Below are 16,381 nucleotides of genomic sequence, written 5' to 3'. Positions count from 1 at the left end.
GAATCAAGATTTCTGGGAGAAATATCAATAACCTCAGATTTGCAGATGACACCACCCTTATGGCAGAAAGTGAAGAAGAAGTAAGGAGGTTCTTGATGAAGTTGAAAGGAGATTGAGAAAGTTGGCTTAAAGCTCAACATTCAGAAAACTGAGATCATGGCATCTGGTCCATTATTTCATGGCAAATAGATGGGGAACAGTGGAAACAGTGGCTGACTTTATTTTTTGGGACTCCAAAATCACTGCAGATAGTGACTGCAGCCATGAAACTAGAAGACACTTGCTCCTTGGAAGAAAACTTATGAATAATCTAGACAGCATATTAAAAAGTGGAGAGATTACTTTGCGAACAAAGATCCATCTAGTCAAGTCTATGGTTTTTCCAGTAGTCATGTATCAATGTGAGAGTTGGACTATAAAGAAAGCTGAGCACCGAAGAACTGATGCTTTTGAACTGTGGTGTTGGAGAAGACTCTTGAGAGTCTCGTGGGCTGCGAGGAGATCCAACCAGTCCATCTGAAAGAGATCAGTCCTGGGTGTTCATTGGAAGGACTGATGTTGAAGCTGAAACTCCAATACTTTGGCCACCTCATGCGAGGAGTTGACTAATTTGAAAAGACCCTGATGCTGGAAAAGATTGAGGGCAGGAGGAGTAGGGGACGACAGAGGATGAGATGGTTGGATGCCATCAGCAACTTAATGGACATGAGTTTGGGTAAGCTCCGGGAGTTGGTGATGGACTGGGAGGCCTGGAGTGCTGCAGTTGATGGGGTCACAACGAGTTGGACACGACTGAGTGACTGAAATGAACTGAACTGAACTGAACTGATGCAACTATTTATTAAACACTGCCTCTCAGTCATAATTCCTGGGGAAAGAAATGAGGAGAAACACCATCTCTATAATCCACAATGAGGAGAATTAGCGGACCAAAAGGGCCATAAACAAACAAGCAAGATAACAATTAAATAAGCACAATTATACTTAATGTTGCAAAGAATATCTCACAAGCCACCATACTGTCTCAGAGAGTAGAACAGAAGCAGTATACAGTCAGTTCAGTTCAGTTCAGTTCAGTTCAGTTCAGTTCAGTTCAGTTCATTTGCTCAGTCGTGTCTGACTCTGCAACCCCATGGACTGCAGCATGACAGGCCTCCCTGTCCATCACCAACTTCAATTGAGTTGGAGATGCCATCCAACCATCTCATCCTCTGGCATACCCTTCTCCTCCTGACCTCAATCTTTCTCAGCATCACGGTCTTTTCAAATGAGTCAATTCTTCACATCAGGTGGCCAAAGTATTGGAGTTTTAGCTTCAACATCAGTCCTTCCAATGAAAATTCAGGACTGATTTCCTTTAGGGTGGACTGGTTGGAACTCCTTGCAGTCCAGTGGACTCAAGAGTCTTCTCGAACACCACAGTTCAAAAGCATCAACTCTTTGGCACTCAGCTTTCATTCTGTCCAAGTCTCACATCCATACATGACCACTGGAAAAACCAGAGCCTTGAATAGATGGACCTTTGTTGGCAAAGTAATGTCTCTGCTTTTTAATATGCTGTCTAGGTTGGTCATAACTTTCCTTCCAACAAGTAAGCGTCTTTTAATTTCATGGCTGCAGTTACCATCTAAAGTGATTTTGGAGCCCCCCCAAATAAAGTCTGACACTGTTTCCATTGCTTCCCCCTCTATTTGCCATGAAGTGATGGGATCAGATTCCATTATCTTAGTTTTCTGAATGTTGAGTTTTAAGCCAACATTTTCACTCTTCTCCTTCACCTTCATTAAGAGGCTCTTTAGTTCTTCTTCATTTTCTGCCATAAGGGTGATGTCATCTGCATATCTGAGGTTATTGATATTTCTCCCAACAATCCTGATTCCACCTTGTGCTTCATTGAGTGCAGCATTTCTCTTGATGTACTCTGCACATAAGTTAAATAAGCGGGTGACAATATACAGCCTTGATGTACTCCTTTCCTGATTAGGAACCAGTATGTTGTTCCATGTCCAGTTGTAACTGTTGCTTCCTGACCTACATACAGATTTCTAAGGAGGCAGTAAGGTAGTCTGGTATTTTCATGTCTTTAAGAATTTTCCAGTTGTGATCCACACAGTCAAAGGCTGTTGTATAGTCAGTAAAGCAGAAGTAGGTATATTTCTGGAACTCTTTTGCTTTTTCAATGATCCAGTGGATGTTGGCAATTTGATCTTTGGTTCCTCTGCCTTTTCTAAATGCAACTTCAACATATGGAAGTTCATGCTTCACTTCCTGTTGAAGCCTGACTTGGAGAATTTTGAGCATTACTTTGTCACCATGTGAGGTTACTACAATGTGTGGTATGCTCAGTAGTTTTGTAAATACTAATGAAAAGTGAAGGGAGATGATGAATACCAAGACCTGTGGGATTCTGTCTCGGGGTGGCTGGGAATGAGCAGTATTGTGTAGCTCGGCTATGGATCCACCACTTCCTGAGACTATTTATTTATTTTTGGTTGGTTGGTGTTTTATTTATTTATTTATTTATTTATTTTTACTTTATTTTACTTTACAATACTGTATTGGTTTTGCCATACATTGACATGAATCTGCCATGGGTGTACATGAGTTCCCAATCTTGAACCCCCCCTCCCATCTCCCACCCCATATCATCTCTCTGGATCATCCCTGTGCACCAGCCCCAAGCATCCTGTACCCTGTATCAAACATAGACTGGCAATTCATTTCTTATATGATAGTATACATGAGACTATTTAGAATGAGACGGACCTGGGTAGAGGGAGGGGACATGTCCAGCAGGTACCTGGATGTGTATGTCTCAGGGGAGATGCCTAGGTTGACAATAGAAGTCTGGTAGATGAATATGGTAAATAGCATCATCTTGCAAGAGGACAGTCCTGATGTGAGGGTGGGACAGTTTTCATTGCATGAGACCATAACACACACCACACAGGTACCAACATCTAAACACATCTTTCCCTTTCAACACATGTGTAATTGCCTTCCAGATATGGGAAAAACAAAAGAATTGTAGGAAAAGGAAGACACCTTCCTCCTATGCAGGCAAAAGCTCTGTTATGGGCAGTTTGGACACTAGTTGGGAAACACTGTAAATTACAAGTGGAGAGATGGGAGGAAAGATAGCTGACTAGGATGTCAGGTCACATAAGCTTCTTTCCAGACGATATATGCCTTTCCTCAGTGGACCTATACAAATAGATTAGTTCATCTTCAACATGTTTTTTGTTTTTTAATTTTTATTTTTACTTTATTTTACTTTACAATACTGTATTGGTTTTGCCATACATTGACATGAATCCACCATGGGTGTACATGAGTTCCCAAACATGAACCCCCCTCCCACCTCCCACCCCATATCATCTCTCTGGATCATCCCCGTGCACCAACCCCAAGCATCCTGTATCCTGCATCAAACATAGACTGGCAATTCGTTTCTTACATGATAGTATACATGTTTCAATGCCATTCTCCCAAATCATTCCCACCCTCTCCCTCTCCCTCAGAGTCCAAAAGTCGACTCTACACATCTGTGTCTCTTTTGCTGTCTTGCATACAGGGTCGTCATTACCATCTTTCTAAATTCCACATATATGTGTCAGTATACTGTATTGGTGTTTTTCTTTCTGGCTTACTTCACTCTGTATAATTGGCTCCAGTTTCATCCCTCTCATTAGAACTGATTCAAATGTATTCTTTTTAATGGCTGAGTAATACTCCAATGTGTATATGGACCACAGCTTTCTTATCCATTCATCTGCTAATGGACATCTAGGTTGTTTCCATGTCCTGGCTATTATAAACAGTGCTGTGATGAACATTGGGGTACATGTGTCTCTTTCTATTCTGGTTTCCTCGGTGTGTATGCCCAGCAGTGGGATTGCTGGGTCATAAGTTGGTTCTATTTCCAGTTTTTGAAGGAATCTCCACACTGTTCTCCATAGTGGCTGTTCTAGTTTGCATTCCCACCAACAGTGCAAGAGGGTTCCCTTTTCTCCACACCCTCTCCAGCATTTATTCCTTGTAGACTTTTGGATCGCAGCCATTCTGACTGGTGTGAAATGGGACCTCATTGTGGTCTTGATTTGCATTTCTCTAATAATGAGTGACGTTGAGCATCTTTTCATGTGTTTGTTAGCCATCTGTATGTCTTCTTTGGAGAAATGTCTATTTAGTTCTTTGGCCCATTTTTTGATTGGGTCGTTTATTTTTCTGGAATTGAGCTGCATAAGTTGCTTGTATATTTTTGAGATTAGTTGTTTGTCAGTTGCTTCATTTGCTATTATTTTCTCCCATTCTGAAGGCTGTCTTTTCACCTTGCTTATATTTTCCTTTGTTGTGTAGAAGCTTTTAATTTTAATTAGATCCCATTTGTTTATTTTTGCTTTTATTTCCAGAATTCTGGGAGGTGGATCATAGAGGATCCTGCTGTGATTTATGTTGGAGAGTGTTTTGCCTATGTTCTCCTTTAGGAGTTTTATAGTTTCTGGTCTTACATTTAGGTCTTTAATCCATTTTGAGTTTATTTTTGTGTGTGGTGTTAGAAAGTAATTTAGTTTCATTCTTTTACAAGTGGTTGACCAGTTTTCCCAGCACCACTTGTTAAAGAGATTGTCTTTACTCCATTGTAGATTCTTGCCTTTACATTTAGATCTTTAATCCATTTTGAGTTTATTTTTGTGTGCAGTGTTAGAAAGTGATCTAGTTTCATTCTTTTACAAGTGGTTGAGCAGTTTTCCCAGCACCACTTGTTAAAGAGATTGTATTTACTCCATCGTGTATTCTTGCCTCCTTTGTCGAAGATAAGGTATCCATATATGTGTGGATTTATCTCTGGGCTATTTTGTTCCATTGATCTATATTTCTGTCTTTGTGCCAGTTCCATACTGTCTTGATGACTGTGGCTTTGTAGTAGGGCCTGAAGTCAGGCAAGTTGATTCCTCCAGTTCCATTCTTCTTTCTCAAGATTGCTTTGGCTATTTGAGGTTTTTTGTATTTCCATACATATGTTGAAATTATTTTTTCTAGTTCTGTGAAAAATACCACTGGTAGCTTGATAGGGATTAATCCTTTTCATGCAGACTATGCATATAAGTTTGTAGTGAATAATTATTTTTATATATTTCTGAATTTACTTGCCAATATTTTGTTGGGGATTTTCATGTGAGTATTTATAAAGATATTGGGCTATAATTTTCTCTTTTTGTACTACCTTTATCTGGATTTGATACCAGAAACTCTAAAAATAACAAAGAAAGTTACCTACTCTTCAATTTTATGGAAGAAAATGTATAGAATTGTTTTTATTTTATTTAAAATATTTGGTAGAATTTTTCTCAATGGCATCACCAGTATCTAGAGATTTCCTTTTCACATGGCTCATAACTACCTATTTAACATTTTAAATTGAATATGGGCCTATCAGATTATCTTTTTCATGCTGGGTGAATTTCGTGGTATGTGGTTTTTAAGGAATTGTTATATTTCATCTAAGTGGCCAATTTTCTGTATGTCCTGGTGCATTTACTACTTATTATCCATTATTTAAAGTGTATTTTTAATTAAAGGAAAAATGTTTTACAATGTTGTGTTGGTTTCTGCTGTACAAGAGTGTGAATCAGTCATAAGTACACATATATTGCCTCCCTCCTGAACTTCATCACATTTTCCCACACCACTGGTCTAGATTGTCACAGAGCACTGGGTTGAACTCTCTGTGGGATAGCAAATTCCCACTAGCTATCTATTTTGCATATATTAATGTGTATGTTTAAATGCTATTCTCTCCATTCATCTTACACTCTCCTTCCCTTGCTGGACCACAAACCTGTTCTCTGTCTGTGCCTCTATTCCTGCCCTGCAATAACTTCATCAGTACCATTTTTCTAGGTTTTTTTCTTTCTGACTTACTTCACCCTGTATAACAGGCTCTAGGTTCATTCACCTCATTTCAGTTGACTCAAATTTGTTCATTTTTATGCTTAATATTCCATTGTATATATGTACCACAACTTCTTTATCCATTCATCTGTCGATGGACATCTAGATTCCTTTGTGGGCCTGGCAATTGTAAATAGATGCAATGAACACTGAGGTATATATGTGGTTGAATTATGGTTTTCTCAGGGTATCACCCAGTAGTAAGACTGCTGTGTTTGCATTTCTACCAACAGTGCATGAGGGTTACTTTTCCTCCACATTCTTTCCAGCACACATTATTTGTAGATTTTTTAATGATGGCCATTCTAACCAGTTTTAGAAAAGGCAGAGGAACCAGAGATCAAATTGCCAACATCCGCTGGATCATCAAAAAAGCAAGAGAGTTCCAGAAAAACATCCATTTCTGCTTTATTGACTATGCCAAAGCCTTTGTGTGGATCACAATAAACTGTGGAAAATTCTGAAAGAGATGGGAATACCAGACCACCTAACCTGCCTCTTGAGAAATCTGTATGCATGTCAGGAAGCAACAGTTAGAACTGGACATGGAAAAACAGACTGGTTCCAAATAGGAAAAGGGGTACGTCAAGACTGTATATTGTCACCCTGCTTATTTAACTTATATGCAGATTACATCATGAGAAACGCTGGGCTGGAAGAAACACAAGCTGGAATCAAGATTGCTGGGAGAAATATCAATAACCTCGGATATGCAGATGACACCACCCTTATGGCAGAAAATGAAGAACCTCTTGATGAAAGTGAAGGAGGAGAGGGGAAAAGTTGGCTTAAAGTTCAACATTCAGAAAACAAAGATCATGGCATCTGGTCCCATCACTTCATGGGAAATAGATGGGGAAAGAGTGGAAACAGTGTCAGACTTTTATTTTGGGGGGCTCCAAAATCACTGTGGATGGTAACTGTAGCCATGAAATTAAAAGATGCTTACTCCTTGGAAGGAAAGTTATGACCAACCTAGATAGCATATTCAAAAGCAGAGACATTACTTTGCCAACAAATGCCCATCTAGTCAAGGCTATCGTTTATCCAGTAGACATGTATGGATATGAGAGTTGGACTATAAAGAAAGCTGAGCGCCGAAAAGCTGATGCTTTTGAACTGTGGTGTTGGAGAAGACTCGTGAGAGTCCCTTGAACTGCTAGGAGATCCAACCAGTCCATCCTAAAGGAAATCAGTCCTGAATATTCATTAGAAGGACTGATGTTCAAGCTGAAACTCCAATACTTTGCCCATCTGGTGCCAAGTGCTGACTCATTGGAAAAGACCCTGATGCTGGGAAAGATTGAAGGCAAGACAAGAAGGGTATGCCAGAGGATGAGATGGTTGGATGGCATCATTGACTCAACGGACATGAGTTTGAGTAAATTCTGGGAGTTAGTGATGGACAGGGAGGCCTTTCATGCTGCAGTCCATGGGTTTACAGAGAGTAAGACACGACTGAGCAACTGAACTGAATGATTCCAACCAGAGTGAAGCAATACCTTATTGTAGTTTTGATTTGAATTTCTCTAATAATAAGTGATGATGAAAATCTTTTAATGTATTTGCTGGACATCTGTACATCTTAACTGGAGAAATGTCTGTTTAAGTAATCTGCCCATTTTTTGATTAGTTTTTTTTTTAATTGAGGTGTATGAACTGCTTGTTTGGGAGATTAATCTTTTGTCAGTTGCTTCATCTGCAGATAAATTTTATCCCTTTCTAAAGGTTGTTTTTTATATTGTTTATGATTTTTTTTTTACTGTGCAAAATTTCTAAGTTTAATTAGATACCATTTGTTTATTTTTGGTTTTATTTCCATTTTCTAGATGAGGAGTCAGCAAGGATCTTGCTGTGATTTATGAAAAAGTATATTCTTCTTATATTTTTCACTAAGAGTTTTAAAGTTTATGGCTTTGCATTTAGGTCTTTAATCCATTTTTAGTTTACTTTTGCATATGATATGCTCACTTTCACCACTATTACTCAACATAGTTTTGGAAATTCTAGCCATGGCAATCAGAGAAGAAAAATAAGTAAACAAATCCAGATTATAAAATAAGAAATTAAAATCTCAATGTTTGCAAAAAAATCATGGCACTATATGTAGAAAATCCTAAAGATACCATCAGTATATCAATAGGGATAATCAGTGAATTTAGCAAAGTCACAGGATACAAAATCAATATACAGAAATTCCTTGTATTCCAATACACTGGCAATAAAAATCAGAAATATAAATTAAAGAAACAATCCTATTCACCATTGCAACAAAAAGAATAAAATACCTAGGAATAAACATACCTAAGGAGATAAAAGAACTGTATGCAGAAAATTATGAGTCACTGATATAAGGGATGAAAAATGACACAAAGAAATGGAGAGATATGTCATATTCTTGGATTGGAAGAACTAATATTGTGCAAAATACTATACTACTCAGAGCAATCTACAGATTCAGTGCAATCCTATTGTTATTAAATTACCAATGACATTTTTTTTTTCCAATGACATTTTTTATAGAACTAGAGCCAACTTTTTTTTCCAGTTAGTATGGAACACAAAAGACCTCAAATAGTCAAAGCAATCTTGAGAAAGAAAAACAGCTGGAGGAGTCAACCTGCCTGACTTCAGAATTTACATACTACATAACCACAGTCAACAAGACAGTATGGTACTGGTACAAAAACAGACCTATTGATCAATGGAACAAGATAGAAAGTGCAGAAAGAAACCCACACACCCATGGGCACCTTATCTTTGACAAATAAGGAAGAATATACAATGGAAAAAATAGAGTTTCTTCAATAAGTATGGCGGGGAAAATTGGCCAGCTACGTGTAAAAGAATGAAATTAGAACACTCTATAACACCATCAGTTCAGTTCAGTTAAGTTGCTCAGTAGTGTCCAACTCTCTGCGATCCAATGAATCACAGCACGCCAGGTCTCCCTGTCCATCACCAACTCCCACAGTTCACTCAAACTCATGTTCATCAGGTCGGTCATGCCATCAAACGATCTCATCCTCTGTCGTCCCCTTCTCCTCCCACCCTCAATCCCTCCCAGCATCAAAATCTTTTCCAATGAGTCAACTCTTCTCATGAGATGGCCAAAGTATTGCAGTTTCAGCCTCAGCATCAGTCCTTCCAAATAACACTCAGGACTGGTCTCCTTTAGGATAGACTGGTTGGATCTCCTTGAAGTCTAAGGGACTCTCAAGTGTCTTCTCCAACACCACAGTTCAAATCATCAATTCTTTGGTGCTCAGCTTTCTTTACAGTTCAACTCTCACAACCATACATGACCACTGGAAAAAACATAGCCTGGACTAGATGGACCTTTGTTGGTAAAGTAATGTCTCTGCTTTTGAATATGCTATCTAGGTTGGTCATAACTTTCCTTCCAAGGAGTAAGTGTCTTTTAATTTCATGGCTGCAATCACCATCTGCTGTGATTTTGGAGCCCCTCCCCCCCAAAATAAAGTCTGACACTGTTTCCACTCTTTCCCCAACTATTTGCCATGAAGTGATGGGACCAGATATCATGATCTTTGTTTTCTGAATGTTGAGCTTTAAGCCAACATTTTCACTCTCCTCTTTCACTCTCATCAAGAGGCTTTTTAGTTCCTCTTCACTCTTTGCCATAAGGGTGGTGTCATCTGCATATCTGAGGTTATTGATATTTCTCTCAGCAATCTTGATTGCAGCTTGTGCTTCTTCCAGCCCAGTGTTTCTCATGATGTACTCTACATATCAGTTAAATAACATGGTGACAATATATAGCCTTGACATACTCCTTTTCCTATTTGGAACCAGTCTGTTGTTCCATGTCCAGTTTTAACTGTTGCTTCCTGACCTGCATATAGGTTTCTCAAGAGGCAGGTCAGGTGGTCTGGTATTCCCATCACTCTCAGAATTTTCCACAGTTTATTGTGATCCACACAGTCAAAGGCTTTGGCATAGTCAATAAAGCAGAAATAGATTTTTTTTTTTCTGGAACTCTCATACTTTTTCAATGATCCAGTGGATGTTGGCAATTTGATCTCTGGTTCCTCTGCCTTTTCTAAAACCAACTTTAACAGGAAGTTCATGGTTCAGGTATTGCTGAAGCCTGGCTTGGAGAATTTTGAGCATTCCTTTACTAGTGTGAGAGATTAGTGCAATTTGTGGTAGTTTTAGCATTCTTTGGCATTACCTTTCTTTGAGATTGGAATGAAAACTGACGTTTTCCAGTCCTGTGGCCACTGCTGAGTTTTCCAAATTGGCTGGCATATTGAGTGCAGCACTTTCACAGCATCATCTTTCAGGATTTGAAATAGCTCAACTGCAATTCCATCCACCTCCACTAGCTTTGTTCATAGTGATGCTTTATAAAGCCCACTTGACTTCACATTCCAGGATGTCTGGCTCTAGATAAGTGATCACACCATTGCAATTATCTTGGTCGTGAAGATATTTTTTGTACAGTTTTTCTGTGTATTCTTGCCACCTCCTCTTAATATCTTCTGTTTTTGTTAGGTCAATACCATTTCTGTCCTTTCTCAAACCCATCTCTTCATGAAATGTTCCCTTGGTATCTCTAACACCAGACACATAAATAAACTCAAAATGGTTTAAACATCTAGATATAAGTCCATTGACTATAAAACTCTTATAGGAAACCATAGGCAGACATAAATAACCTGACACTCTGACATAAATCATGACAAAGTCCTCAATGACCCACCTCCTAGAGCAATGGAAATAAAAACAAAAATAAACAACTAGGACCTAATTAAATTTATAAGCTTTTGCATAGCAAAGGAATCCAGAAACAAGATGAAAAGACAGCCCTCAGAATAGGAGAGAATAATTGCAAATGAAGCCAGGAACAGAATTAATCTCCAAAATATACAAACAGCTTTATCAACTCAATATCAGAAAAACAAACAAACCAATCAAAAAATGGGCAGATGACCTAAATAGACTTTTTCCCAAAGACGATGTACAGATAGCCAGAAAACATACGAAAATATGTTCAACATCACTCATTATTAGAGAAATCCAAATCAAACATACAATGAAGTATCACTTCATATCAGTCAGAATGACCATTGTTAAAATATCTACAAACATTATGTGCTGGTGAGGATGTGGAGAAAAGGGAACCCTCATACACTGCTGATGGGACTGTAAATTTGACTCACCTACTAGAGAGAACATTGTGGAGATTTCTTTAAAATCTAGGAATAAAACTACCACATGATCCAGTAATCCCACTACTGGATATACACTCTGAAGAAACCATAATTCAAAAAGACATGTACCCAATGTTTACTACAGGAGTATTTATAATAGAGAGGCTACAAATGCAACCCAGAGGTCCATCAAGAGAAGAATGGATAAGGAATTTGTTGTACTTATACACAATGGAATATTACTCAGCAATAAAAAGGAATACATTTGAGTCAATTGAAATGAGATGGATGAACCTAGAGTCTGTCATACAGAGTAAAGTAAATCAGGAAGAGAAAGACAAGTATAGCATGTTAATGCACTTATAAGAAACCTAGAATAATGGTACTGATTAACCTATCTGCAAAGCAGGAATAGAGATGCAGACATACAAAACAGACTTGTCAGAGCAGGGGAAGAAGAGAGTGGGATGAATTGAGAGTGTAACATTGAAACATACGTTCAGTTCAGTTCAGTCGCTCAGTTGTGTCCAACTCCTTGCGATCCCATGAATTGCAGCACGCCAGGCCTCCCTGTCCATCACCAACTCCCGGAGTTCACTCAAACTCACATCCATCGAGTCAGTTATGCAATCCAGCCATCTCATCCTCTGTAGTCCCCTTCTCCTCCTGTTCCCAATCCCTCCCAGCATCAGAGTCTTGTCCAATGAGTCAACTCTTTGCATGAGGTGGCGAAAATACTGGAGTTTAAGCTTTAGCATCATTCCTTCCAAAGAACACCCAAGGTTGATTTCTTTTAGAATGGGCTGGTTGGATCTCCTTGCAGTCCAAGGGACTCTCAAGAGTCTTCTCTAACACCACAGTTCAAAAGCATCAATTCTTTGTGTTCATCTTTCTTCACAGTCCAACTCTCATATCCATACCTGACCACTGGAAAAAACCATAGCCTTGACTAGACAGACCTTTGCTGGCAAAGTAATGTCTCTGCTTTTGAATATACTATCTAGGTTGGTCATAACTTTACATTCCAAGGAATAAGCGTCTTTAATTTCATGGCTGCAGTTACCATCCACTGTGATTTTGGAGCCCCCCAAAATAAGTCTGAAAATGTTTTCACTCTTTCCCCAACTATTTTCCATGTAGTGATGTGATCAGATGCCATGATTTTTGTTTTCTGAATGTTGAGCTTTAAGCCAACTTTTTCACTCTCCTCTTTCAATCTCATCAAGAGGCTTTTTAGTTCCTCTTCACTTTCTGCCATGAGTGGTGTCATCTGCATATCTGAGGTGATTGATATTTCTCCCGGCAATCTTGATTCCAGCTTGTGCTTCTTCCAGCCCAGCGTTTCTCATGATGTACTCTGCATGTAAGTTAAATAAGCACGGTGACAATACACAGCCTTGATGGACTCCTTTTCCTATTTGGAACGAGTCTACTGTTCCATGTCCAGTTCTAACTGTTGCTTCCTGACCTGCATACAGATTTCTCAAGAGACAGGTCAGGTGGTCTGGTATTCCCATCCCTTTCAGAATTTTTTTACAGTTTATTATGATCCACACAGTGAATGGCTTTGGCATAGTCAATAAAGCAGAAATAGATGTTTGTTTGTTTGTTTTTTTTTTTTTTTACTGGAACTCCCTTGCTTTTTCCATGATCCAGTGGATGTTGGCAATTTGATCTCTGGTTCCTCTGTCTTTTCTAAAACCAGCTAGAACATCTGGAAGTTTACTGTTGAGGTATTGCTGAAGCCTGGCTTGGAGAATTTTGAGCATTACTTTACTTGCATGTGAGATGAGTGCAATTGTGCAGTAGTTTTAGCATTGTTTGGCATCACTTTTCTTTGGGATTGGAATGAAAACTGACCTTTTCCAGTCCTGTTGCCTCTGCTGAGTTTTCCAAATTGGCTGGCATATTGAGTGCAGCACTTTCTCAGCATCATCTTTCAGGATTTGAAATAGCTCTACTGGAATTCCATCATCTCCACTAGCTTTGTTCATAGTGATGCTTTATAAGGGCCACTTGACTTCACATTCCAGGATGTCTGGCTCTAGATGAGTGATCACACCATCGTGATTATGTTGGTCGTGAAGATCTTTTTTGTACAGTTCTCCTGTGTATTCTTGCCACCTCTTCTTAATATCTTCTGCTTTTGTTAGGTCCATGTAATTTCTGTCCTTTATTGAGCCTATCTTTGCATGAAATATTCCCTTTGTATCTTTAAATTTTCTTGAAGAGATCTCTAGTCTTTCCCATTCTGTTGTTTTTCTCTATTTGGTTGCATTGATCACTGAAGAAGGCTTTCTTAGCTCTCCTTGCTGTTCTTCGGAACTCTGCATTCAGATGCTTATATCTTTCCTTTTCTCCTTTGTTTTTTGCTTCCCTTCTTTTCACAGCTATTTGTAAGGCCTCCCCCAGACAGCCATTTTGCTTTTTTGCATTTCTTTTCCATAAAGGTGATCTCGATCCCTCTGTCCTGTACAATGCCACGAACCTCTGTCCATAGTTCATCAGGCACTCTATCTATCAGATCTAGTCCCTTAAATCTATTTATCACTTCCACTGTATAATCATAAAGGATTTGATTTAGGTCATACCATATGTAAAATAGATAGCTAGTGGACAGTTGCTGTATAACACTGGGAGCTCAACCCAGGGGTCTGTGACATCCTAGAGAGGTGGAATGTGTTGGGGATGATAGGGAATTTCAAGACTGAGAGAACCTATGTATATTTATGGCTGGTTCACATTGTTGTATGGCAGAAACCAACACAACATTGATAAGCAGTCATCATCCATTAAAAAAATAAAATGGAAAAGAATGTAATAAAGAATATATGTAAACTTAAATTCATATATATATATACATGCATATATAAGTGTGTGTGTGTACATATATACAAAAATATATGTATAAATGGGCTTCCCAGGTGGCACTAGTGGTAGAGAATCTGCATGCAAATACAGGAGACATAAGAGATGTGCATTTGATCCCTGGATCCAGAAAATTCCCTGGAGGAGGGCATGGTAACCCATTCCAGGATTCTAATCTGAAATACACAGCATGGTAAATCAATTATATTTCAGTAAACTTAAAAAAATAAAGCAAAAGAAATACATATTTTGGAAATGACTGTATTACCCAAAGCAATCTACAAATTCAACGAAATCCTATCAAATTACCAATGGCATTTTTCACATACTTAGAATAATTTTTGTCAATGTATATGGAAACATGAAAGTCCCTGAATAGCCAAAGTGATATTGATAAAGAAAAATGGAGCTGGAGGGGTCAAACTGCCTGACTTCAGACATACCACAAAGCTACCATCATTAGGACAGTATGATACTGGCACAAAAAATAGAAATATAAATCAATGAAACAAGATAGACAGCCCAGCAATTAACCTATGCACCTATGGGCACATTATCTTTGACAGAGAGTAAAGAATATACAATGGATAAAAGACAGTCTATTTCATATGTGGTGCTGGGAAACTGGACAATTACATGTAAAAGAATGAAATTAGAACATTTTCTATCATCCTTTTAATGATCAAGTTATCTACTAAGGCCATTCTTGGCTTCAGTTCAGTTCAGCTCAGTCACTGAGTCGTGTCCGACTCTTTGCGACCCCATGAATCACAGCACGCCAGACCCCCAGCCATGACCATTCCTGGAGTTCACTCAGACTCACGTCCATCGAGTCTGTGATGCCATCCAGCCATCTTATCCTCAGTCGTCCCCTCCTCCTCCTCCCCCAATCCCTCCCAGAATCAGAGTCTTTTCCAATGAGTCAACTCTTCACATGAGGTGGCCAAAATACTGGAGTTTCAGCTTTAGCATCATTCCTTCCAAAGAAATCCCAGGGCTGATCTCCTTCAGAATGGACTGGTTGGATCTCCTTGCAGTCCAAGGGACTCTCAAGAGTCTTCCCCAACACCACAGTTCAAAGGCATCAATTCTTCCGCACTCAGCTTTCTTCACAGTCCAACTATCACATCCATACATGACTACTGGAAAAACCATAGCCTTGACTAGACGGACCTTAGTCAGCAAAGTAATGTCTCTGCTTTTGAATATGCTATCTAGGTTGGTCATAACTTTTCTTCCAAGGAGTAAGCGTCTTTTAATTTCATGGCTGCAGCCACCATCTGCAGTGATTTTGGAGCCCAAAAAAATAAAGTCTGACACTGTTTCTACTGTTTCCCCATCTATTTCCCATGAAGTGATGGGACCGGATGGCATGATTTTTGTTTTCTGAATGTTGAGCTTTAAGCCAACTTTTTCGCTCTCCTCTTTCACTTTCATCAAGAGGCTTTTTAGTTCCTCTTCACTTTCTGCCATAAGGGTGGTGTCATCTGCATATCTCAGGTTATTGATATTTCTCCTGGCAGTCTTGATTCCAGCTTGTGTTTCTTCCAGTCCAGCGTTTCTCATGATGTACTCTGCATATATGTTAAATAAGCAGGGTGACAATGTACAGCCTTGATGTACTCCTTTTCCTATTTGGAACCAGTCCGTTGTTCCATGTCCAGTTCTAACTGTTGCTTCCTGACCTACATACAGATTTCTCAAGAGGCAGGTTAGGTGGTCTGGTATTCCAATCACTTTCAGAATTTTCCACAGTTTATTGTGATCCACACAGTCAAAGGCTTTGGCATAGTCAATAAAGAAGAAATAGATGTTTTTCTGGAACTCTCTTGCTTTTTTGATGATCCAGCGGATGTTGGCAATTTGATCTCTGGTTCCTCTGCCTTTTCTACAACCAGCTTGAACATCAGGGATTTCACGGTCACATACTGCTGAAGCCTGGCTTGGAAAATTTTGAGCATTACTTTACTAGCATGTGGGATGAGTGCACTCATTTATATTAGGAACACAGGTTCACACTTCATCCAGGCCATAGGCATTTTTCCAGAGAGTCCTGAGTTTTCTATATTTACAACTCCTGTGACAACTGAGACCCTGTCTACACCTTCTCAAATATTTTAAATATCTTATAAAAGTCAAGGTTTCTCATGGCCTTATGTCCGCTTATTTCTCACCCTATTTTCCCTGATCAATGTCATTTCACAGACCTTGAAGTTGACATATATATGCTGATATTTCCCAGGTTTATTTCTTCACCCTAGATATGGTCTACAATAGGATATCCAACTGCCTAAGAAACATCTTAACATTATGAATTTTAACTGTAACTTCAACATTTTACTGAACTTCATCAATGGTCTCTCTCAATCTTTCTGCTTCCT

Source organism: Oryx dammah, unplaced genomic scaffold (genome assembly GCF_014754425.2).
Source record: "Oryx dammah isolate SB20612 unplaced genomic scaffold, SCBI_Odam_1.1 HiC_scaffold_16, whole genome shotgun sequence".
Classification (NCBI taxonomy): Eukaryota; Metazoa; Chordata; class Mammalia; order Artiodactyla; family Bovidae; genus Oryx; species Oryx dammah.
This window is presented reverse-complemented; position numbering follows the sequence as displayed.